We start from the raw sequence: 23,723 nt of genomic DNA, 5'->3' as shown, positions 1-23,723 counted from the left end.
CTTATTCAAATGTAACAAATAGAACTAATTTTCCCACTTGTGCTTCCGTCAAAAGTAGGGTCAGGACAGGGGGGTTGGTCATCTCCACCATCTGGTGAGACCTGGGTCGCATTACAAAGGTGGCAAGGCCTTTGAAGCTACCTCTCCAGGAATCTCCATCCTGCCTGGGAGAAGAGGTAACACCTCTTCTCAGAGCAGGCCTTTGTTTCAAGTCCTTCAAAGCACTGGCTCTCACTAGGTGTGTCAGAAATGCATCTGTGGTGGCTGAACCAATCAGGATCAGTAGTCTGGTCGGTTTTCAGGGAGCACCTCCAAGGTGCCCTATATGTGTGCTTTTATTAATAAATCCATCACTAGGGTAAGTGAGGGTTTATTATTCTGAGATGTTCGGCACACAACATTCCAGGATTCAGAGAAGCTACCATGTACCTGGGGAACTCAAAGTACCCAGTGTCCAGCACATGCATTTAAAATGGCTTCCCTGTGCACTTACTATGCCTCAGAATCGACAGAGGCATAGCAGGGGCATATCTGTCCATGCATATATGCACTCATGTAATATAATGGACCCTATCTTAGGACTGAAAGCCCTCCTAGAGGGGTGACATACATATACTGCATGCAGAGTTAGGGGACATGGCACGCAGGCTGTGTGCCATGTCATGTTTTCAATTTTGGGAGAATCTTGTCACACAGCCTGCAATGCAGTCTGCATAAGGTTGGTGCTGGGTCCCTCAGAATGGCATAAGTTGTGCTGCAGCTCTGAAGGACCCTCTTCAGTACTCAAGCCCTGGGTACCATTTACTAGGGACGTATAGGGAGCTGAAGAGCCTGGTCACTTGGGGATCAAGTGCACTTCAGTCGAAGTTGTAACTAAAAACCAGGGGAAAAGTGGGGCAGTAGTGCAACCAGAACACAGCTCACTTTAGTGGTGGAGAGCTCAATACCTGACAACAAAAGTTCTGGGATAGCCAAGACAGGCGTGGAGAGCTTGCCTCCTTCTCCCCGTTTCTGATAGTAAAACATGGCTGTCCTGTTGTTCGCCCAGACAATAACAACCTTGGCTATCAAGTGAGGTAGGAAAGCCTCTAACTTTAGGTGAACAGCTAGAAATTCCATGTAGCCAATGTGGAGGCCCTGGTACTTGGTTTCCCAATGATCCTGTATAGTTAAATCCTGTAAGTGTGCGCCCACCCTTTAAGAGGTGTCTGTTGTAAAAATCCTTTGTGAAAATGGGTCCAGGAAAGGCCGCACCTGCACACAGGTTGTTGCTGATCCACCTCTGCAGAGAACGATGAGTGTGGTGACTGATCAACACTTAATCATACCAATGCCCTTCACCTCAGACCACTGTTCTGTTCTGTTAAACTTTCTAGCAACGGACACATGTAAAGCCTGGAATGAGGTACTATGGTAATGCAGGAGGCCATCATGCTTAGGAGGCCCATGCCTTTTCTGACTGAGTTGTTTGGGTCAAACAAGGGGAGCAGTATCTGAAAACACTGGATCCTGGCAGGATTTGAACAGGTTATGCCTACCTCCGAGTTGCGAATAACCCTCAGGTAGGGATGGATCTGGAGGAGTTGGAGATGGGATTTTGAGGCGTTGATGGTAAACCCTAAGTAATTAAGCAACTCTATTATGACCTGTGTGTGTTCGAGACACTGCTAGCGGTTGGCACTTTTGATAAGCATATCATCTAGAGAACGAGGATGCCCTGTCTGCACAGGAGCACAGCCACCACCGCAAGGCATTTAGTGAACACCCAAGGCGCAGTACTGACCCCAAAAGGGAGCACTTTGAACTGGTAACGTCCTCCGCTGTCTACAAATCTGAGATACCGGTGATGAGCCAAATGTACTAGTATGTGGAAACAGGCATCTTTTAGGTGGGGTGCGACCATAAATTCACCTTGCTAGAGAAGTGGAGTGACATCCTGTAGAAGGCTGGCTGGCTATCTAGTGTACCAATGTAAGTGGACACTATGCAGATAGCCCAGGGCGACCCTTATTGGCTGCCAAGGGTTACAATAACCCTAAAAGCTCTCTTTGTGGTAGTGTGGGTGAGCAGTTAGGCTTATTTTTTTGATGAACAATTTTTATTAGTTTTAGAACATGAAATACAAAAGGTAAGAGTGACACTTGAGTCATGACAGCTTTAAGCATTACCACTTGGGTATACCACAACATAGCCACTGGCGCTTGGGAGTTCGGATCTGCCAGGGAGCTTCACAGTATCCTGACCACCAATTTCCCCCACATCCGGGCATGTTTGCAGGGGCAGCCCTTGCTTCGTAGACTGGTTTCTCCTGAGGGGCACACCAGTCCACCCCCTTTCTCCATAGTCCAATGGACGGAGGCATGGACATTTTCCACCCCTTTGCAATGTCTCTTTTGGCCACTAAAACGGCCATATTCAGAAAGATATGCTCCATTCTCGTGCCTCCAATACCCTGCATAACCCCAAGAAGTAAGATCTTTGGGGACAACGGGACTTCCCAGCCCAAAACCTTGGTAGGTTCATACAATAGTGTGACCCAGTGGCATTGTACAGGTGGGCATTCCCATATTACGTAGTAAAAAGTTGTATTAGTGGTGTCGCATTAGGGGCAGGAAGGGTTTGGGAGATTCCCGGCTCGGTGTAGTCTGTTGGGGGAGAAATATACCCCGTACAATTAACATGTCTGTATGAGCTTGAGTCTTGATGACATGGTGCCGATCCTTGGAGTCATAAGAGCGTCCCACCAATCTTCTTCCTCTAGCAGACACACCCATTGTTCCCATCTCGCTCTAACATGGTGCAGATCTCCTGGTGCATTATTAATCAACATTTTAAAGAGTTGGGACACACCCAACCACAATCAAAGCAAGATCCTGATGGTGACAAAGGTATCACAATTGAATTTCGTGGGTTCATCCCCAGCCCAGAAGCTTCTTTGAAGCATCTTAATAAAAGGAACGTGCGTGGGCCACTGTCAGCCGGTTGGCCAAGTAGAGGAGGACGTTGTCTGTATAGAGCGCTATGCGATCTTCATTGTCGCTGCTCCATCCCCATCCCTTAAACAAGGGGTCACTCCTGACCAATTGCACCAGTAGTTCCATTACCAGTGCAAATAATAGAGAGGAGAGGGGACAATCCTGATGTGTCCCGCTCTGAATGGGTAAGGTTTGGGATAAAGTGCCATTAACCATCACTCCGGCCTACATACACTGCTTGTATCCATCTGTGAATTCATGGGCCCATACTGGTTCGCTGTAGCACCAAGTGTAAGTATCTCCAGACTAATGTATCGAAAGACTTTTCAAAATCAACACAAAATAATACGCAGTCACCAGGCAATCGATGATGCTGGGCCGGGGCTGTGTGAAGCCTACGGATGCAATGGCGTGTAACACGGTTCAGTATGAATCCTCACTGGTCTGGGTGTATAAGTGTGGATAATACTCGCTTAAGGCGGGATGCAGTATTGTAGCAAATATTTTTACATCCCCATTCATAAGTGAAACAGGGCGATACGCTGCAGAAGCCTGGGAAGGAGGCTGGGTCTTGGGGATAACCACTATGGTCGCCATGTCCAGCGTCAGAGGAAAGGCTCCAGTGCGGTCCACCTTGTCATAGAGGGCTAAAAGTGTAGGCGCTAGAAGCTCTTGAAATTTGGCACAGTACTCTGTCAGAAAACCGTCAGGCCCCGGCGTTTTCCCTGTGGCTAAAGCAGAAATCGCCAATTGTACTTCAGTGACAGAGATGGGCCTGTTTAGGACCTCTCTTTCAGAGGGAGCTATCGTGGGGAGTGAGACCTCCATCAGAAATACGGCTGAGTAGTCAGGGTCCAGCACCGAGGACGCTTTATGAAGTGTCTGGTAGTAGTCAGCAAATGCTCCTATCACCTCTGGGAGTGCACACACCTTGGTCCCTTGTGGGTCCTGAATATAAGGAATAAATTCTAGATAGCTGGTGCTGGGATACCAGCCAGTAAATCACCTTCCCCGTTTTATCCCCCCCAGCCATATATTCTGGAGGTGGAAGCGCACCACAATTGTTTAGCTACCTTCATGTAATGGTTGTGTCACGTCTCCCAGATCATGCAAGTCTACTCAAGTCTGCTTTCCCCAGGGTGTATTGCTAAATTTGTTTCAAGTTGCAAGGCTTGAGCCTCCAGATGCGTCATTTGTAGCAGACGCTTCCGCTCCTGGGTTTGCACGAATCCTTTGGCCAGACCCCTCATCACCACCTTACTAGGGGCCTATAAGGTTCATTAATGTTGAAGTAGGCTTGCAGCTCGGCTTGTAGGTATTCAGTACAGGCTTAGCTTTGTAGATGCCAGGGGTTATGGCCAGAGAGGACGGAGTCCACTTACCTCTGTCCCCACCCGCACAAGAAGAGAGGCTTGGTTGCAGATACCTCTTGAAAGGATCTGAATGTGGGTTACAGTTTCAGAATCACTAGCTGGTGCCATAATGAGATATATTCTCGAGTGAGTGTGTGGTATGCCGCTGACATACGAGTTAACTGCTGGGCCCTCGAGTTCCATGCTCTCCATACGTCATTTAACCCTAGTAATACAAGCCAAATTGTTATGTGTTGTGCTGCTGTACATTGAGAGTTGGAGAGGGTGGGGGGGTTTGGGAGGATTGGGGCTTGACGTGTCGATGTTTGGATCTGGGACTGCATTAAAGTTACCACCGATCCACGTCATCCTCCTATGGTAGATCAATAATCACCTTAGAAAGCTCGCCCAGACAAGTTCTCAGAGCCGCTGAGGAGGAGGGGAGCGAGGGGTTTGTGTGGGGGGGAGGGGCGGGAACGTTGACACTCACTAAATTAATTGGGTAGCCCTCTAATGTGCCCATTTCACTTATGTAGCGCCCATCCTTGTCTCTAGTGACCTTATCCACCATCAGAGGGAAGAAGCGATGTAGCAGGATGCCTGCTCCCTGAGTGAATCGTGCATGATAAATTCGATCGTACCCTTGCCACGCTAGGAAGGGGCAACATTCTCATGTTAAGTGTGTTTCTCGTATCATTAGGATTTCAGACCCGAGGCGTTGCGCAGAGGTTAGGACTGCCGTGCGCTTTAGTTTCTGCAGGAGGTCGTTAACGTTCCAGGACATAATTACAAATGGCCTTACCATGTTTAATGTGAGGTATTATATTATGGTTCCGGAGAGTCGGGCTGTGAAGCTCGGTGTCACTGTTTAATACCAACATTGTGGAATCGTTAAGTGGTACCAGTGCTTCCAGGATAGCATCTATTTGCTGATGGTGTGTGTTTCTATCCGTATAGAGTGTCAGAGAAACAACAAACACTTGTCAAATGTTAGTCCCCTCAAAAGCACCTGTCGCCCATATATGGTCAACAATTCTATTAACTAAAAAGTTATAAATATAAGCTAATGAATCAGCGGGTGGTGGTGGCGGTGGTTAGTGAGGTGTAGGCAGTGTCTAGGAAGTCAGGGCTCTCTTGAGATAGCTGTGGATGACCAGCCAAGACTTATCTAGGAGACATGCAAAGCTTATGCAATACCACTTCAGTCACACAGCACTTACACACATGAAAGAACCACACAGTGTTACAAAAATAAAGGTACTTTATTATGGTACCACAAATACTAAAATACTGTATAGGCAATACTCCACTATTACAGACACATTAGAAGTCAGTTATTAGCATATAAAGCATTAGAACATAGTAAAACAAAAGAAAACAGTGAAGGTCCTGGGGGAAACCAAACCATATGCTAAGTAAGTGGAATGCGAAAGGCAGTCACCCACCCAATGAAGTGGAATCTGTAGAGGGGAGCTGGAGGAACTAGGAACCTCCAAAGGAAAATATGAGAGTGCCCTTCCAGCAACCAGGAGAAGAGGTAAGAACCCGTTTTTCCCCCACACTGACAGGTAAACTTTGGATAAGGACTGTGCAAGATCCAAGCAAGAAACCAAAGGTTGACCTGACAGAAGAGGACTTGCAAAAGGAGGGGACAAGGTCCAGTTCAGGTTGGAGTGTTCTGTTGGGGCAGGAGCCACTACCAACCCTTCTGAGATGCAGACCAGTGCAACAGTGAAGACAAGGAGTCAGCTGTGCAGCACTGGAGCAGGAGAAGAGTTCCAGAAGTGATGCAGGTGATGTTCCAAGACAGAAGAGTTGTAGTCCATCAGTGGTGATGGAAAACCACCAACAAGCCTTGGCAAAAGCAAAAGTAGCAGATGAAGAGTTGCAGAGCTGCTAGGGACCAGCAAGGTCGAGGGGGGACTCAACCTATGGAGGGGAGTCCCAGGTGACCCTCATCAGTGAGGAGTCAGAAGACGAAGACACAGCCCCCACAGGCAACTCACAGGAGTCACAATGAAGCCCACTCAGCACACCTGGAGGGGAGTTTCACGCCGCTGGAGCAGCAGGCAGGAGACTATGCTTTGTAGGGAAGAGTGCTGGAGGCCAGGGCTACACGGAGCCTGAAGATCCCTTAAAGGAGGAACAAACAAGCCTTGGTAGCTGCAAGAGTCTTGGGGCACAGTTGTACTACCCAGCAAGGAGAGGGGCTTACCGTCTCCTTTTGTTGGACTGCTGGTAGAGAGGACCAAGGGGACCACTCACCACCTGTGATGCAGAAACCATGCAGTTCCGGAGGAGAGAGGATCCACGCAGCCAGTTGTCGCCTTATGTTAGTGCCTCCGGATGCAGGGGAGTGACTTTTTCACTCCACAGGAGATTCCTTCTTGGTTCTTGAGTAGGCTGAAGACTCGCCACCCTCAGAGGATGCACAGCCAGGGAAATGTTGCAACTGCTGGAAGGAGCCAGTGAAAAAATGTTGCAGAGTGGAGTCGTCGCTGGAGTTGCAGATTATCGGTTCCTGAAGGGTTCAGCTGCAGCCCGGTGGGCAGAAGGTGAAGTAAACCATACAGAGGAGTCCTACGTAATCTTGCACGTCGAATCTGGAGACCCACCCTGGGGAGGAGACCCTAAATAGCCTAAGAAGGGGGATTGGTTACCTAGCAGGGTGACTGTAAGTAAATGGCTCCCTGTTGCAATTACCCCCCACTTTTTGCCCGATACTGATGCTGACTTGACTGAGAAGTGTGCTGGGACCCTGCTAACCAGGCCCCCGCACCAGTGCACTTTCACCTAAAATGTACCATTGTTTCCACAAGTGGCACACAGATAAGTCCCTTGTAAAAGGTACCAGTGGTACCAAGGGCCCTGTGACCAGGGAAGGTCCCTAAGGGCTGCAGCATATGTTGTGCCACCCTCAGGTACCCCTCAACTAACACATGCACACTGCCATTGCAGATTGTTTGTGTTGGTGGGGAGAAAAGGTAAAGTCAACATGGCATCCCCCTCAGGATGCCATGCACACAAAATGCTGCCTGTGGCATAGGTAAGTCACCCCTCTAGCAGGCCTTACAGCCCTAAGGCAGGGTACACTACACCACAGGTGAGGGCATAGCTGCATGAGCAATATGCCCCTACAGTGTCTAAGTCTATTCTAAGACATTGTAAGTACAGTGTGGCCATATTAAGTATATGGTCTGGGAGTTTGTCAAAAACGAACTCCACAGCTCCATAATGGCTACACTGAATACTGGGAAGTTTGGTATCAAACGTCTCAGAATAATAAACCAACACTGATGCCAGTGTTGGATTTATTAAAACATGCACACAGAGGGCATCTTAGAGATGCCCCCTGTATTTTACCCAATTGTTCAGTGCAGGACTGACTGGTCTGTGCCAGCCTGCTGCTGAGAGACAAGTTTCTGACCCCATGTGGTGAGGGCCTTTGTGCTCTCTGAGGACAGAAACAAAAGCCTGCTCTGGGTGGAGGTGCTTCACACCTCCCCCTGCAGGAACTGTAGCACCTAGCAGTGAGCCTCAAAGGCTCAGGCTTTGTGTTACAATGCCCCAGGGAATTCCACCTAGTGGAGATTCCCGCCCCCTGGACACAGCCCCCATTTTTGGCGGCAAATCCAGGGGAGATAATGAGAAAAAACAAGGAGGAGTCACCCACCAGTCAGGACAGCCCCTAAGGTGTCCTGAGCTGAGGTGACCCCTGCCTTTAGAATTCCTCCATTTTGATTTTGGAGGATTCCCCCAATAGGAATAGGGATGTGCCCCCCTCCCCACAGGGAGGAGGCACAAAGAGGGTGTAGCCACCCACAAGGACAGTAGCCATTGGCTACTGCCCTCCCAGACCTAAACACACCCCTAAATTCAGTATTTAGGGGCACCCAGGAACCTAGGAAACTAGATTCCTGCAACCTGAAGACAAAGAAGTACTGCTGCCCTGCAGAGAAGATGGAGACACCAACTGCTTTGGCCCCAGCCCTACAGGCCTGTCTCCCCACTTCAAGAAGAACTGCAACAGCGACGCGTCCCCCAGGGTCCAGCGACTTCTGAAGCCTCAGAGGACTACCCTGCATCTAAAAGGACCAAGAACTCCCAAGGACAGTGGCCCTGTTCCAAAGAAACTCCAACTTTGCAACAAAGAAGCAACTTTTAAAGACCACACGTTTCCCGCCGGAAGCATGAGACTTTCCACTCTACACCCGACGCCCCCGGCTCAACCTGCAGAAAACTAACTCTACAGGGAGGACTCCCTGGTGACTGCGAGCCCGTGAGTAGCCAAAGTTGACCCCCCTGAGCCCCCACAGCGACGCCTGCAAAGGGAATCCAGAGGCTCACCCTGACCGCGACTGCCTGCTTCAACGAACCCGACGCCTGGTGAGGACACTGCACCCGCAGCCCCCTGGATCTGAAGGAACCAAACTCCAGTGCAGGAGCGACCCCCAGGAGGCCCTCTTCCTAGCCCAGGTGGTGGCTACCCAGAGGAGCCCCCCCCCCTTGCCTGCCTCGCTGAAGAGACCCCTAGGTCTCCCACTGAAACCTATTGCAAACCCGCCGCCTGTTTGCACACTGCAACCGGCCGCCCCTGTGCCGCTGAGGGTGTACTTTCTGTGCCTGCTTGTGTCCCCCCCAGTGCCCTACAAAACCACCCTGGTCTGCCCTCCGAAGTCACGGGTACTTACCTGCTGGCAGACTGGAACTGGGGCACTCCTATTTCCATTGAAGCCTATGTGTTTTGGGCACCATTTTGACCTCTGCACCTGACCGGCCCGGAGCTGCTGGTGTGGTAACTTTGGGGTTGCCTTAAACCCCCAACGGTGGGCTACCTCAGACCCAACTTTGAACCCTGTAAGTGCTTTACTTACCTGTGAAACTAACAATTACTTACCTCCCCCAGGAACTGTTGATTTTTGCAGTGTCCAATTTTAAATAGCTTAATGCCATTTTTGCCAAAACTGTATATGCTATTGTGATTATTCAAAGTTCCTAAGATACCTGAGTGAAATACCTTTCATTTGAAGTATTACTTGTAAATCTTGAACCTGTGGTTCTCAAAATAAACTAAGAAAATATATTTTTCTATACAAAAACCTATTGGCCTGGAATTGTCTGAGTGTGTGTTCCTCATGTATTGCCTGTGTGTGTACAACAAATGCTTAACACTACCCTCTGATAAGCCTACTGCTCGACCACACTACCACAAAATAGAGCATTAGAATTATCTCTTTTTGCCACTATCTTACCTCTAAGGGGAACCCTTGGACTCTGTGCATGCTATTTCTTACTTTGAAATAGTACATACAGAGCCAACTTCCTACATTGGTGGATCAGCAGTGGGGTACAAAACTTTGCATTTGCTGGACTACTCAGCCAATACCTGATCACACAACTAAATTCCAAAAATTGTCATTAGAAACTGATTTTTGAAATTTGAGCTATTTTTCTTAATTTTAAAAAGTCCTGCTAGGGCCTTGTGTTAGTCCCTGTTAGCATTTCTTTTAGAGTGTAAAAGTTTTGTAAAAGTTTGGATTAAGTTCTAGAGATAGTTTTAGATTCTTAAAAAGTATCCCAACTTTTAGAGAAATAATGTCTACTGCAGAAGAGATGGTGGTGGAGCTCAACCTCACCCCTTACCTGCATCTTAGGATGTCAGAGTTAAGGACTCTGCAAAATCAAAAAGATAAAAACTGGATCAACCCCTACCAAAGTACAGCTCCAGGAGCTCTTGGCAGAGTTTGCTAGAGACAACCCCTCTGAAGAGACCCTTACAGAGGATGATGCTAGTGAAGTGGAGGACAATCTCCCCCCTCCACCCCTAGTTAGGGAGACCAGGGTTCCTCCAACCCTGACTCCACAAGTGATAGTCAGAGATGTTGCTTCTTCCACAGGGGAGTCCAACGGCTCTGGAAGCATTGAGGGCAGCCTCAATGAAGATGAACTCCTGTTAGCCAGGATGGCCAATAGATTGGCTTTGGAGAGACATCTCCTAGCCATAGAAAGGGAAAGACAAGAGATGGGCTTAGTTCCCATCAATGGTGGCAGCAACTTAAATAGGGTCAGAGATACTCCTGACATGCTAGAAATCCCCAAAGGGATTGTAACAAAATATGAAGATGGTGATGACATCACCAAATGGTTCACAGCTTTTGAGAGGGCTTGTGCAACCAGAAAAGTAAACAGATCTCACTGGGGAGCTCTCCTTTGGGAAATGTTCACTGGAAAGTGTCGGATAGACTACTCACTCTCTGGTAAAGATGCAGAATCCTATGACCTCATGAAGGGTACCCTGATTGAGGGCTTTGGATTCTCCACTGAGGAATACAGGATTATGCTCAGGGGGGCTCAAAAATCCTCGAGCCAGACCTGGGTTAATTTTGTAGACTACTCAGTGAAAACACTGGATGGTTGGGTAACTGGAAATGAAGTGCATGACTATGTTGGGCTTTGTAATTTGTTTATGAAACAACAAATTTTAAGTAACTGCTTCAATGAAAAGTTGCATCATTATCTGGTAGACCTAGGTCCAATTTCTTCCCAAGAATTGGGAAAGAAGGCAGACCACTGGGTCAAGACTAGGGTAACCAAAACTTCCACTGGGGGTGACCAAAAGAAAGGGGTTACAAAGCCTCCCCAGGAGAAAGTGGGTGACACTAGAAGTAAAGAAAAAGAGCCCTCTGTAGGCCCCCAAAAACCAGGTGGGTGGGCCCCAAGACACAACCCAAAACAAAGGTGGGTACCAGGGTGAGAACTGGGATGCCACTAAGGCATGGTGCCAAAACTGTAGACAGACAGGGCACCACACCAAGGACACTTCCTGTCCCAAAAACAAAACCCCTAACAAAATCCCAGGGGTGACCAGTGTAGCCATTGGAGATGACTCCTCAGATGAGAAGGTCTTCATAGCCTTCAACTGGAGAAAGGGCCCAACAGGTGAGTTGGAGATTCCAGAGGGAAGTAGACACTTCTACCACCTACTGGTGAATGGAATCCCAGCCACTGCCCTGAGAGACACTTGTGCCAGTCACACTATTGTGCATGACAGGCTGGTGTTCTCAAACCAGTACATCCCAGGTGAGACTGCCAGAGTAAGAGTTAGCCCAGACAGGGTCACTGATAGGCCTGTGGCTTTTGTGCCCATAGAAGTGGGTGGGACCTTTAGCTGGAGAAGGGTGGTAGTCAGTATAGACCCCCCCCTTGATTGTCTCCTTGGAAGTAACTACCAGAGGTTAGTCAGAGCCCAAGAGAGGAACTGGTCCAGTGCCAGCCCTCTCCCAAGGATTCTGGAGGTGCTACCACTGCAGTTATTGCAAGTAGGCCCCAGAAGAAAAAGAAAATAAAACAGAGTAGGGAAGGTGGACAACCTTTAGGCAAGGTTCCAGCAAGCCAAGGAGATTCTGCTCCAGTAGGAGAGAGCTCTGAAAGTGGCACTGGTAAAGTCCAACCTGACCCACAAGAAGTCCTGACTAGTCAGGCAACTTTTAAACCTGAGTGGGTGGTTCCTCAGTTAACAGAAGAAAGAGTGGAAGAAGGGTGTTTACTACAAGATGTAGTAACCCCCCACTCTAACACAGCAGACAGGCACCCTGAACCCAAAGAAGCCTATAACTTAGCTCCTTCCCTTGTAGGTGAAGAGCTAAAGGTGTGGTTCTGGGCACTGACAGCTGTCAGTGCCTCTGCTGGGTGTTAGCCTTTATGGCTGCACTATCCTTGGCATGGTGGTCTGACCCCATGCCAAATAGCAAGTTAGGCCCCCTGACCCTGTTGGTCATGGTGGGGATACTCCAGCTCTGGGTAACATCTTTGGGTAAGCTAGGGGTGACCCTGGATAAGATAAGATTAGCAGAGGTGGATACATCTAACCCCAAAATAGAGAGAATGGGTGGAGACTTTAAAGACACAGACAAGAGGCAATTCAGACTAGGTCCTATCACTGTGGAAGAGGGTCAGTTCCCCAGAGGGAATAACCTGAACAGGAGGATGTAAGGCAGAGTAGGCCCTACAACAAACCAGCCTACTCTTCCTCGTCTGACAGACTAGGAAGACTCTCCCAGCTTTGGCTGAGTCTCCTGGCCTTTGGGCTTGGGGGGGGGGGGGGGCAATGGCTCCCTGTTGCAGTTACCCCCCACTTTTTGCCTGATACTGATGCGGACTTGACTGAGAAGTGTGCTGGGACCCTGCTAACCAGGCCACAGCACCAGTGTTCTTTTGCCTAAAATGTACCATTGTTCCACAATTGGCACACCCCTGGCACAAAGATAAGTCCCTTGTAAAAGGTACCAGTGGTACCAAAGGCCCTGTGACCAGGGAAGGTCCCTAAGGACTGCATCATATGTTGTGCCACCCTAAGGGACCCCTCACCTAACACATGCACACTGCCATTGCAGATTGTGTGTGTTGCTGGGGAGAAAAAGTCAAAGTCGACATGGCATCCCCCTCAGGATGCCATGCCCACTAAATACTGCCTGTGGCATAGGTAAAGTTACCCCTCTAGCAGGCCTTACAGCCCTAGGGCAAGGTGCACTATACCACAGGTGAGGGCATAGCTGCATGAGCAATATGCCCCTATTGTGTCTAAGTCTATTCTTAGACATTGTAAGTACAGTTGTGGCCATATTAAGTATATGGTCTGGGAGTTTGTCAAAAACGAACTCCACAGCTCCATAATGGCTACACTGAATACTGGGAAGTTTGGTATCAAATTTCTCAGAATAATAAACCCACACTGATGCAAGTGTTGGAGTTTTTAGAAAATGCACACAGAGGGCATCTTAGAGATGCCCCCTGTATTTTACCCAATCCTTCAGTGCAGGACTAGACTGGTCTGTGCCAGCCTGCTGCTGAGAGACGAGTTTCTGACCCCATGGGGTGAGGGCTTTTTTGCCCTCTGAGGCCATAAACAAAGCCTGCTCTGGGTGGAGGTGCTTCACACCTCCCCCCTGCAGGAACTATAACACCTAGCAGTGAGCCTCAAAGGCTCAGGCTTCGTGCTACAATGCCCCAGGGCACGCCAGCTAGTGGAGATGCCCGCCCCCTGAACACAGCCCCTACTTATGGCAGCAAGTCCAGAGGAGATAATGAGAAAAACAAGGAGAAGTCACCCACCAGTCAGGACAGCCCCTAAGGTGCCCCAAGCTGAGCTGACCCCTGCCTTTAGAAATCTTCCATCTTGGTTTTGGAGGATTCCCCCAATAGGATTAGGGACATGCCCCCCTCCCCTCATGGAGGAGGCACAAAGAGGGTGTAGCCACCCTCCAGGACAGAAGCCATTGGCTACTGCCCTCCCAGACCTAAACACACCCCTAAATTTAGTATTTAGGGGCACCCAAGAACCCAGGAAATCAGATTCCTGCAACCTGAACAAAAGAAGGACTGCTGACCTACAAGCCAGCAGAGACAACGGACGACGACAACTGCTTTGGCCCCAGCCCTATCGGCCTGTCTCCTGAGTCAAAAACCTGCAACCAGCGATGCATCCAACAGGGACCAGCGACCTTTGAAGCCTCAGAGGACTGCCCTGACCCCCAGGACCAAGCAACTCCCGTGAGAAGCGGCTCTGCTCAACAACCTGCAACAAACTTGCAACTTTTCTTCAACTTCAAAGACCTCACTCATCCCGCCGGAAGCGTGAGACTTCACACTCTGCACCAGATGCCCCCGGCTTGAGATCCAGAGAACCAACACCACAGGAAGGACTCCCCATCGACTGCGACCCCGTGAATAGCCCGAGACGACCCCCACAGCGACACCTGCAGAGAGAATCCAAAGGCTCCCCCTGACCGCGACTGCCTGTAACAAGGGACCCGACGCTGGACCAAGCACTGCACCCACAGCCCCCAGGACCTGAAGGAACCGAACCTCAGTGCAGGAGTGACCCCCAGGCGACCCTCTGCCTAGCCCAGGTGGTGTTGGCTGGCCCTAGAAGTCCCCCCGTGCCTGCCAGAACCGCTAGAGTGACCCACGGGTCCCTCCATTGAAACCTATTCAAAACCCAACGCCTGCTTTGCACACAGCAACCGGCCGCCCCTGTACCGCTGAGGGTGTGTTTTGTGTAAATAAAGAAAAATACACTGTTCCAGCTTGAAAGAGAGAAGGTTATGTAAGAGGGGTCCTATTCTTTAGGAGCAAAAACCCTCACACACCCAGATGGGTGTCATGCTTCATCATCGGAGTTGCTCCTCGTCAGACTGGCGCTACAATATCCGACGGGCACCACCCCAAATGGGGGGGCTCTTTGCAGGAGTTCTTATCTGAGATGATGCCACGACCCTAGGTGTGTGTGGAAAGGAAGGAGATCAAAAAGAAGGGAATCTAAAATTGACTCTCTTAACCTGAAAAGAGTGATCTATTTATTAGTCCAAATGAAGGTCAGAGGCCAAGATTAAAACTAATCGCGAGAGTGAAACAGAGATAATGGTCAATCACTCTCTGACAAGAGGGTGGGGAATTTCCACGCCATCCCTCATAAGGGTCAACATGTTTCGAGTCTCTTAGAGGCCCAAACGGGTTCAGTGATGCTTGTTCAGGACCAGATTGACTAGATGTATCTCCTATTCGTAAAAAACGCGGAAAAATCACTAACTGAAATTGTCAGGACAAACGTATCCAGTCACTTACGCTAGTATGAGACTACTAATCCTCTCTGTGGCCCTGTAATTTAAGACAAACACAGAAAAAATAAGGGTAGTGATATTAGCACATATTCACATAATGACATTCTTCAAAATGGGAGTAGGGAAAGGTAGTGTCAGACCGGTGGTAGGGCACAGTGAAGGTGTCAACACGTGATCAAAAAAAGGTGTATAGACATCAAAGAAAGCGAGCTTACCGTCCCCATTAGGGAGCGCGCTACATGGGACCACACGGACCAATGGTCAGGTACACAACTCCTCTAGAGTAGGAGAGTAAAAAGATTGAGAATGACGACACAAAAAACCACACACAAACCCGAGTCAAAGCGTGGGACCTTCGTAATGGGGGTCCGGCTCTGACCGGGAAGCGCAAGTTCTGCTCTAAGTAGCGGCGCAGAAGAAATGCTTAATAGACCTTTGGGGGTTCAGGGCAACCTCAAAGTTACCACACCAGCAGCTCAGGGCCGGTCAGGTGAAGAGGTCAAAGTGGTGCCCAAAACACATAGGCTTCAATGGAGAAGGGGGTGCCCCGGTTCCAGTCTGCCAGCAGGTAAGTACCCGCGTCTTCTGAGGGCAGACCAGGGGGGTTTTGTAGGGCACTTGGGGGGGGGGGGGGGGGGGGGGGGGAGAAGAGACAAGTCAGATCAAAAAGTACACCCTCAGCGGCACGGGGCGGTGGGGTGCAGAGTGCAAACAGGCATCGGGTTTGCAATGGATTTCAATGGGAGACCCAGGGGTCTCTTCAGTGAAGCAGGCAGGCAAGGGGGGGGGGGGGGGGGGGGGGGGGGTGCTCCTCGGGGTAGCCACCACCTGGGCAAGGGAGAGGGCCACCTGGGGGTCACTTCTGCACTGGAGATCGGATCCTTCAGGTCCTGGGGGCTGCGGGTGCAGGGTTTTTACCAAGCGTCTGGTTCTTAGAAGCAGGCAGTCGCGGTCAGGGTGAGCCTCTGGATTCCCTCCGCAGGCGTCGCTGGGGGGGCTCAGGGGGGTCAACTCTGGATACTCACAGGGTCGCAGTCGCCGGGGAGTCCTCCCTGTAGTGTTGTTTCTCCGCAGGTCGAGCCGGGGGCGTTGCGTGCAGAGTGCAAAGTCTCACGCTGCCGGCGGGAAACGTGTTGTCTTTAAAAGTTGCTTCTTTGTTGCAAAGATGTTTCTTCTTTGGAGCAGAGCCGCTGTCCTCGGGAGTTCTTGGTCCTTTTAGATGCAGGGTAGTCCTCTGAGGCTTCAGAGGTCGCTGGACCCTGTGGAACGCGTCGCTGTTGCAGTTTTTCTTGAAGTGGGGAGACAGGCCGGTAGGGCTGGGGCCAAAGCAGTTGGTGTCTGTCTTCTCTGCAGGGCCTCAGGTCAGCAGTCCTTCTTCGTCTTCAGGTTGCAGGAATCTATCTTGCTAGGTTCTGGGACTCCCTAAATACTCAATTTAGGGGTGTGTTTAGGTCTGGGGGGTTAGTAGCCAATGGCTACAAGCCCTGAGGCTGGCTACACTCTCTTTGTGCCTCCTCCCTGAGGAGGGGGGGGGGGGGGAAATCCCTAATCCTATTGGGAGAATCCTCCATCTGCAAGATGGAGGATTTCTAAAAGTCAGAGTCACCTCAGCTCAGGACACCTTAGGGGCTGTCCTGACTGGCCAGTGACTCCTCCTTGTTTTTCTCATTATGTCCTCTGGCCTTGCCACCAAAAGTGGGGCCGTGGCTGGAGGGGGCGGGCATCTCCACTAGCTGGAGTGCCCTGGGGCGCTGTAACAAAGGAGGTGAGCCTCTCAGGCTCACCGCCAGGTGTTACAGTTCCTGCAGGGGGTGGTGAGAAGCACCTCCACCCAGTACAGGCTTTGTTACTAGCCACAGAGTGACAAAGGCACTCTCCCCATGTGGCCGGCAACATGTCTGGTGTGTGGCAGGCTGGCAAAACTAGTCAGCCCACACTGGAAGTCGGGTATATTTTCAGGGGGCATCTCTAAGATGCCCTCTGGGGTGTATTTCACGATACAATGTACACTGGCATCAGTGTGCATTTATTGTGCTGAGAAGTTTGATACCAAGCTTCCCAGTTTTCAGTGTAGCCATTATGGAGCTGTGGAGTTTGTTTATGACAAACTCCCAGACCATATACTCTTATGGCTACCCTGCACTTACAATGTCTAAGGTTTTGCTTAGACACAGTAGGGGCATAGTGCTCATGCACCTATGCCCTCACCTATGGTATAGTGCACCCTGCCTTAGGGCTGTAAGGCCTGCTAGAGGGGTGACTTATCTATGCCATAGGCAGTGTGAGGTTGGCATGGCACTCTGAGGGGAGTGCCACGTCGACTTAGTCATTTTCTCCCACCAGCACACACAAGCTGGCAAGCAGTGTGTCTGTGCTGAGTGAGGGGTCCCCAGGGTGGCATAAGACATGCTGCAGCCCTTCGAGACCTTCCCTGGCATCAGGGCCCTTGGTACCAGCGGTACCAGTTACAAGGGACTTACCTGGATGCCAGGGTGTGCCAATTGTGGATACAAAGGTACAGTTTTAGGGAAAGAACACTGGTGCTGAGGCCTGGTTAGCAGGCCTCAGCACACTTTCAAATCATAACTTGGCATCAGCAAAGGCAAAAAGTCAGGGGGTAACCATGCCAAGGAGGCATTTCCTTACAGTATATACAGAGCCAACTTCCTACAGCTCTTATGTAAGGTTGAACCTGCAGGGGCTGAAGGTGAGATTTGGGAACGTTGAGAGTGAAGCCCAAATTGTGAAGAAGATCCACTGTCAACTGAGTGTGGTCTTGGCATTAGCATAACGAGATAGTTTTGATAAGCCAGTCGTCGAGGTAGGGAAAGATGTGGAAATTTTGCCTTCTAAGATGTGCTGCAATGACTGCTAAGCACTTTGTGAAAACCCTTGGAGTGGTATTGACTCCAAAGGGAAGGACCTTGAGCTGGAAATGTTTGCCTGCAATCACGAATCTTAAATATTTTCAATGTACAGAGTTGAACTGGGATGTGAAAATAGGCGTTTTTAGATCTAGAGCTGTCAAAGTCACCTTGCTGTAGAAGCGGGATGACATCATGAAGGGTGAACACGTGGAAGTGGTCTGAAAGGATTTGTATAGAGGTATGAGGTCTAGCATGGGTCTGAGAGAGGCATCCTTTTTGGGAAATAGGACGTATAGGGAGGAAACCCCAGATCCTTGATTTTGTGGTGGAACGAGCTCTATGGCCCCCTTTAAGAAGACCTCTTGTTTGAGAAGGGTTAAGTGTTCCTGAGATAGCCTACGAGTGCAAGGGAGAATATTGGGAGGAGTGGTGATGAGCTCCAGACAATAAATGTGTTGGATAATGGCACGTAGTGGAGAAGTGTGGCATAATAGTTAGAGCAGCAGTCCCTGATGCAGAGATCTGGCCTGGGACCAGGGTTCAATTCCAGCCTCAGCGGGTCTTGGTCTCAATTCCCTTGGACCAGATAATTGTCGCCTTGGTGCCTAACCTAATTAATGGGTCCCACTCTGTAACTCTGGGCAATAGCTTGCTTAATCTCCACAACGGCCCTCACAGCGCTTGGATGCCTGGCTTCACTCTGGGGGTGCCCCGGGAGTGGGTGCCTCACAGGGAAAAGCCAGGAGGGGGTCCACAGCGGTATGCGTCCAGCGCCTTGAGACCCTAATGGGTGAGTAGTGCACTATACAAGTGCGAAGTTTCCAGTTTTGTTTTTCACGTACCCAATGGTCCCTGGTGATGGTGTCTCCCAGGTAGGGTAGTGCTGTTGCAGTCTTACCTTGATAGACTTTGGATGACAGTGGGGGAAGGAGGACCCATATGTGGTGGTGTTTTTTTCCTTTTCCTTAGTTGGTAGACCCCCTTGTAAGAACCTCCATGAAAGCATCTGGTGTAGGTGGACAGAGGCTGTCTAGAGGTAGATGCCTCTGACCCGGATGAGTTATATGATCCCCTGAACCCAGGGCAGTGAAAGGAACACATTTGAGCAGTGGTCTGAAAGACACCCATGGCCTTGGAAGTGTTGGTGTGCTTTTTGCATTGTTCTCACGTGGTGTCTACCTGTGGCCCAAACAGGTGCCCTTTGACAAAGGGCTTGTTGAGGACTGACTGCTGGACCTCAGGTTTACAACCTGAGCAATACAACAAAGCATGCTTTCTTAAAATGACACTGGTGTTTATGCCATGAGCCACTGTGTTGGCACCATCAAGGGAGCACCTGATGGACTTGTTGGAGATCGTTTGACTCTCCGAAGCAATCTGTTGGCCCCTTTTACAAGGTTCCTCAGGATGGAACTGAAGAGGCTCCTCTATCTCATCCCAATGGGCCCGGTCATACCAGACCAAAAGGGTATGAGAGTGGGCTATGCACCAGTAGTTTGTGGCCCGCACTGCCACCCTCTTCCCAGCTGCACAGATTCTTTTACTCTCCTTCTCTGGTAGAGGAGAGTCCCCAGTAGCCTATTAGCCCGTTTACAGGCCGTCATTGCCACAATGGTATCGGGTGGTACCTGTTCCCTGATGTAAAGTAGGTCAGAGGTGGCCACTTTGTACTTTTTGTCCACCCGTGGTGTGATTACCTGGGAGCGGACAGGCTAATTAAAGATGTCTTATGCATGCTGAAGCATGCCAGGGAGCATGGAGAGGTACGTGTTTCTGTGTGAGTGGTGGCAAGTGTGTCAAACAGGAAGTCCTGCTCAATGGGATCTTTGTAAGGCTCAAAGTTGTGAAACGCTGCTGCTCTGGTGACTACCTTTTGGAAAGAGGCATTGTTCTCTGGTGGGGAAGGGAGTGCAGGGTAGAGGTCAGGGTCATTAGAAGGAACGAGATCAGGCTCAAAGGCATCCCAAGGATCAGTATCATCCTGAGGACCACCTAAATCGTCAGTAGATGATTGTGGGGAACCCTTAGGAGTGTAATCTCCTGTGTGGGTGAGGTGGAGGAATATGGAGGGGGTGTAGGTGAAGATGGATGTGGAGATGGATGAAGAAGAGGAGGAGGGGGGCAGGGGAGAAGGGCTGTGAGGAGGGTTAGTAGCCTTGTCCTTGATGTTTTTCGTTGGAGGGACAGGAATGTCCAAAGCCTCTTGAAAGGAAAGTTTCCTTTTAGTTAGCACAGGAGAGGAGGGAGTGGCAATTATCCGACCTGTGCCCCCTTGGATCTGGAGTCTGTGCTAATGAGCTTCCATTTTCTCCAGCATGCTCTCGACCGGAGATGGGCTGGTGGATGACTGGCCTGAGTCTCTGAATTCTGAGGTTTTTGGTTCCGATGCTGTTGGCAAAAAAAGTATCTCTTGGTCGAAAGCTGTGATGGTCAAAGCAGACGACGCGGCTATGGTCTTGGCAGCCATCTGCGGCATCAAGCCAGAAGGCGGGGCGGCCGAAGCAGATTTAAGGTGCAGTCCATGGTTGGATGTCAGTGGCGGACCAGTAACCTCAAGGATGGGCTGAAAAGTCTTTTATGGAGGATTTATGTTGGACAATAGGGGCCACAGTAATCACAAGCTGGGCAGAGGTTACCTCGGGGCTTTTAATGCCGAATTTGACGTCTGACTCAGAGCTGCCCTCTATGGAAAGGGCTTCCTACTCAGGTTCCCCCTGAGCATGCTCCTCTCCGATGATGTCCAGGGTGTCGTCTTGCATTTCCTGGGCCATTTCCAGCCGACATGCGCATCAATCTCAAAGGCTCTTTTTGGAGCAAAAAGACTTTCAGGCATAGCAGTCAGCTTCCCAGTGATCCGGCGAGAGATAGAGGTTGCACACAAGGTGTTGGCATGACACCAAGGACTGAATCGGAATGGAGTCCCATCCATGTTGGAGCCACGTTAAAGGTAGGCCTGATGGAATGGAATAAGTACAAACAATAACAATACCATCATAATGAAAGAGAAAAGAAAGGTATATAAACCGAAACAAGGACTCGAAAAACAGAGCTGAGGCACACATGTCTGAACTCTACGGCAGAGAGAAACAATCTAACAAAGGAGCCCATGCCCATGCACAATATCACCAAGAGGAGTTACTCGATCTCGTGGTTCGAAAAACTTCAAAGAAAAAAAACTTGCACCACTCCGGACCCAACACTTCAAGGCAGGAGTACGCTGAGCATGTGTATCTACAGCCACACATGCCATTGAATTTAACCAGTCTGCAGTTCCAGAGCTACTACGCCAGCTCTAGGGACAAATGTATACAAGATCTGGGCCAGGGTAAGCACCTTGAATGTGCCATTCTGCAAAGAAGTCATTGAGAGGGATAAGGTCAAAGATGTGACAGAGGCCTCTGTCTTTTTTCTGCACCAGAAATGATCAGAAATATCAGAAGTGACCAACTTCTGGCATTGGCACGCTCTCTATGGCTCTGCAGGCAAAAAAGCCTACACTTCCTGCTGCAATAGGGGTAGATTGTCCTCCTGCAGCTGGTCCAAGGATGGTGGATGGTGCAGCAGAGTTGGAAGAAATGGCAAGGAGTTATCCCGCTGGACAATTTGCAGGGCCCATTTGTCTGAAGGAATCTCTTTCCACCGTGGCACAAAATGGCAGATTATGCCTATGACAGGGTGGCTGTGTGCTGGCAAGAGCACACTAAAGAGATTTTCTGAGCTGCACCAACTGGAGGGGCAGAAGACTGGGCTACATGCTGACCTTGTCCATGAAGTCTGTGGGTGCTGCAGCCACAAAAGTAATGGAGGGAGTGAAACTCAAGACGAGGCTGACATGGAGAAGCTGACAGGCACAGGAAGCATGCTGCAGCCCTGTTATCTTTAAAGCACCCCATAGCAAAGTCAGATTTATCCTGGTAAAGACGGGAACCCATCAAAGGGCATGTCCTTGACCCTGCTTGCCTGAAAAACCAGTGGGCTGCATCCTGGCATGCTAGCTAAGTGCCACACTGGTGACTATGGTCGTATCAAAAATTCCATGATGTGCAGCCCATTACGAATGGTAAATTTAGCCACACCATGACCATTGCGTATAGCCTAATAGAGGATGACTTGTGCTTCTTCAAGTACAGTATATTAGGAGTAAAGGTGCTTACCCTAGTGGTCCCACTAAATCTGTGTATACACATTTTTGTGCTAAAAAAGTGATTGTTGGCAGGGAAAGATAATGCTACTATTCATACATCAGTGAAAACCTTAATTAGTCACTGGTAATAAGCAATAATTTCTCTGAACTAATTTATTATGCTTCTTACAGATGGCACAGTAGTCTTGAGTTCAGTAAATTAAGCATCCAACATATAGAATCATCAGTCAGCTTCAAAAATACATCCGCCAAATATTAATATACAGTGACACAGACAAACATGTTTAACAATTTCAGTTCACTGGAATAGTACGTCAATCATCTTTATAATCCAAAATGATGAGGTTGTGATCTTCAATCTATAAAACAATCCACACATGAGATAGTTGCAACGCAGAACATATCAGGTAGATACTTCTTGTCCATTTCTTTTAACAGATGTATTATTTAAATTCTTTTATATATTGTTAAAAGTTCAGGCAACTCCCCCAATCTAAAAAGTTGAAGCGTTTCGGCCCCTAGTAAATGCGGGTCTCCTCAGGACAGTGGAAGAGAGAAGTACCTGCTGTGTGAAAAACAATACATTGTTTAAAACCAAAGCAGGGGGAAGCGAACTTGCAGATTCCCTCACCACCGGGCAAACTTGAGAGCAGATGACCATTTTTTTTTTTTTTTTAGCAGTGCACGTAGTAGGTCTTATTTGATTAGACCGGGTTTTGAAGTGGACACAGGCTGGTGCCGCTTCACACTGTGTATTTGTACACTCTGCAAGTTTGTTTCCTGTTGCCTGTGGTATCAATGGTAGCATTATCTTTCCCTACTATCAACCACTTTTTTTTTTTTGCATCTTCAGGTACAGTAGGCAACTCCTGGGTCATCTAATCTCACGAAATGAGAGTAGAGCCCTCTTCGATTCTCTGTCGAGGGAGAAGACTGAAATATTCGGTTTGCCCTTGCTGGTTCTACAAAGTGAGTTGCTGGTTGATGAAGTCTGCATTGCGCTTAACCGGTCAATTGCATCTGGGGACCTGTCAAACGACAATAGGGTCTGAACACGGTTTAGCCCATGTCCCTAAAATAATTTAAGAGCCTCATTGAAGGGAAGTAGGGGATCAGAAATAGTCTGACCAGGCTGAAGAACTTTAGTTAAGACAATGGTTTTAACTTATTGAGTAGATAGCTAAAGGTAAAGGATCTCTGCCACCCATTGCACAACCTTCACACTAGAGGCCCCCTTCTAGTGTCCCGGAAGTATCCAGACCACTGGCATCCTGTAGATCTCCATACCAACTGTCCTCATGACACAAATGGGTAAACTCATCACCAGGCTAATAACCTTAATTATTCGAATCTGTGGCCAACAATTCATGCACAGTATAAGCGCATCCAATAGGCAGGAGCACTGTGTTGGGATTAAAAGTGCGGGAGATAGGCAGCAGTACCGGGAAAACAGAATGTGGACTCGGTCAAAGTCGGATAGCACCGACTTGACATCAGACAGCTCTATAGGTTGGCCATAATTATTGACAACGCCAGAGTTGCTCAATCGTGTTCCCGCATGGGAGCAGGACCTCCCTCTGAACCTTGACCTGTCACAACAGAGTTTTGTAACGCTTCATGACAAAAAGCTTTGCTTCCCGATCCCAGATGGCCTTGGGGTGAATCAAGGCACAGTCACTGCAGGCACCAAGAGGAAGCATCACGCAAATCTGTAACAGACATTTGTTTGTAACATTCATCACAAGGTTTAAACTCTATAGAGATCT

General features: G+C 49.2%; 1 protein-coding gene across 2 annotated transcripts in view; it reads right to left on the bottom strand.

The window, feature by feature from the left end:
* Positions 1-23,723, bottom strand: part of UBE4B (ubiquitination factor E4B) — a 658,693-nt gene that overhangs the window by 280,227 nt on the left and 354,743 nt on the right. The gene's annotated exons all lie outside the window — the stretch shown is intronic.

This window comes from Pleurodeles waltl, chromosome 6, assembly GCF_031143425.1.
Source record: "Pleurodeles waltl isolate 20211129_DDA chromosome 6, aPleWal1.hap1.20221129, whole genome shotgun sequence".
Classification (NCBI taxonomy): domain Eukaryota; kingdom Metazoa; phylum Chordata; class Amphibia; order Caudata; family Salamandridae; genus Pleurodeles; species Pleurodeles waltl.
The sequence above is the reverse complement of the archived record's forward strand: the minus strand, read 5'-3'. Positions and strand labels throughout refer to the sequence as shown.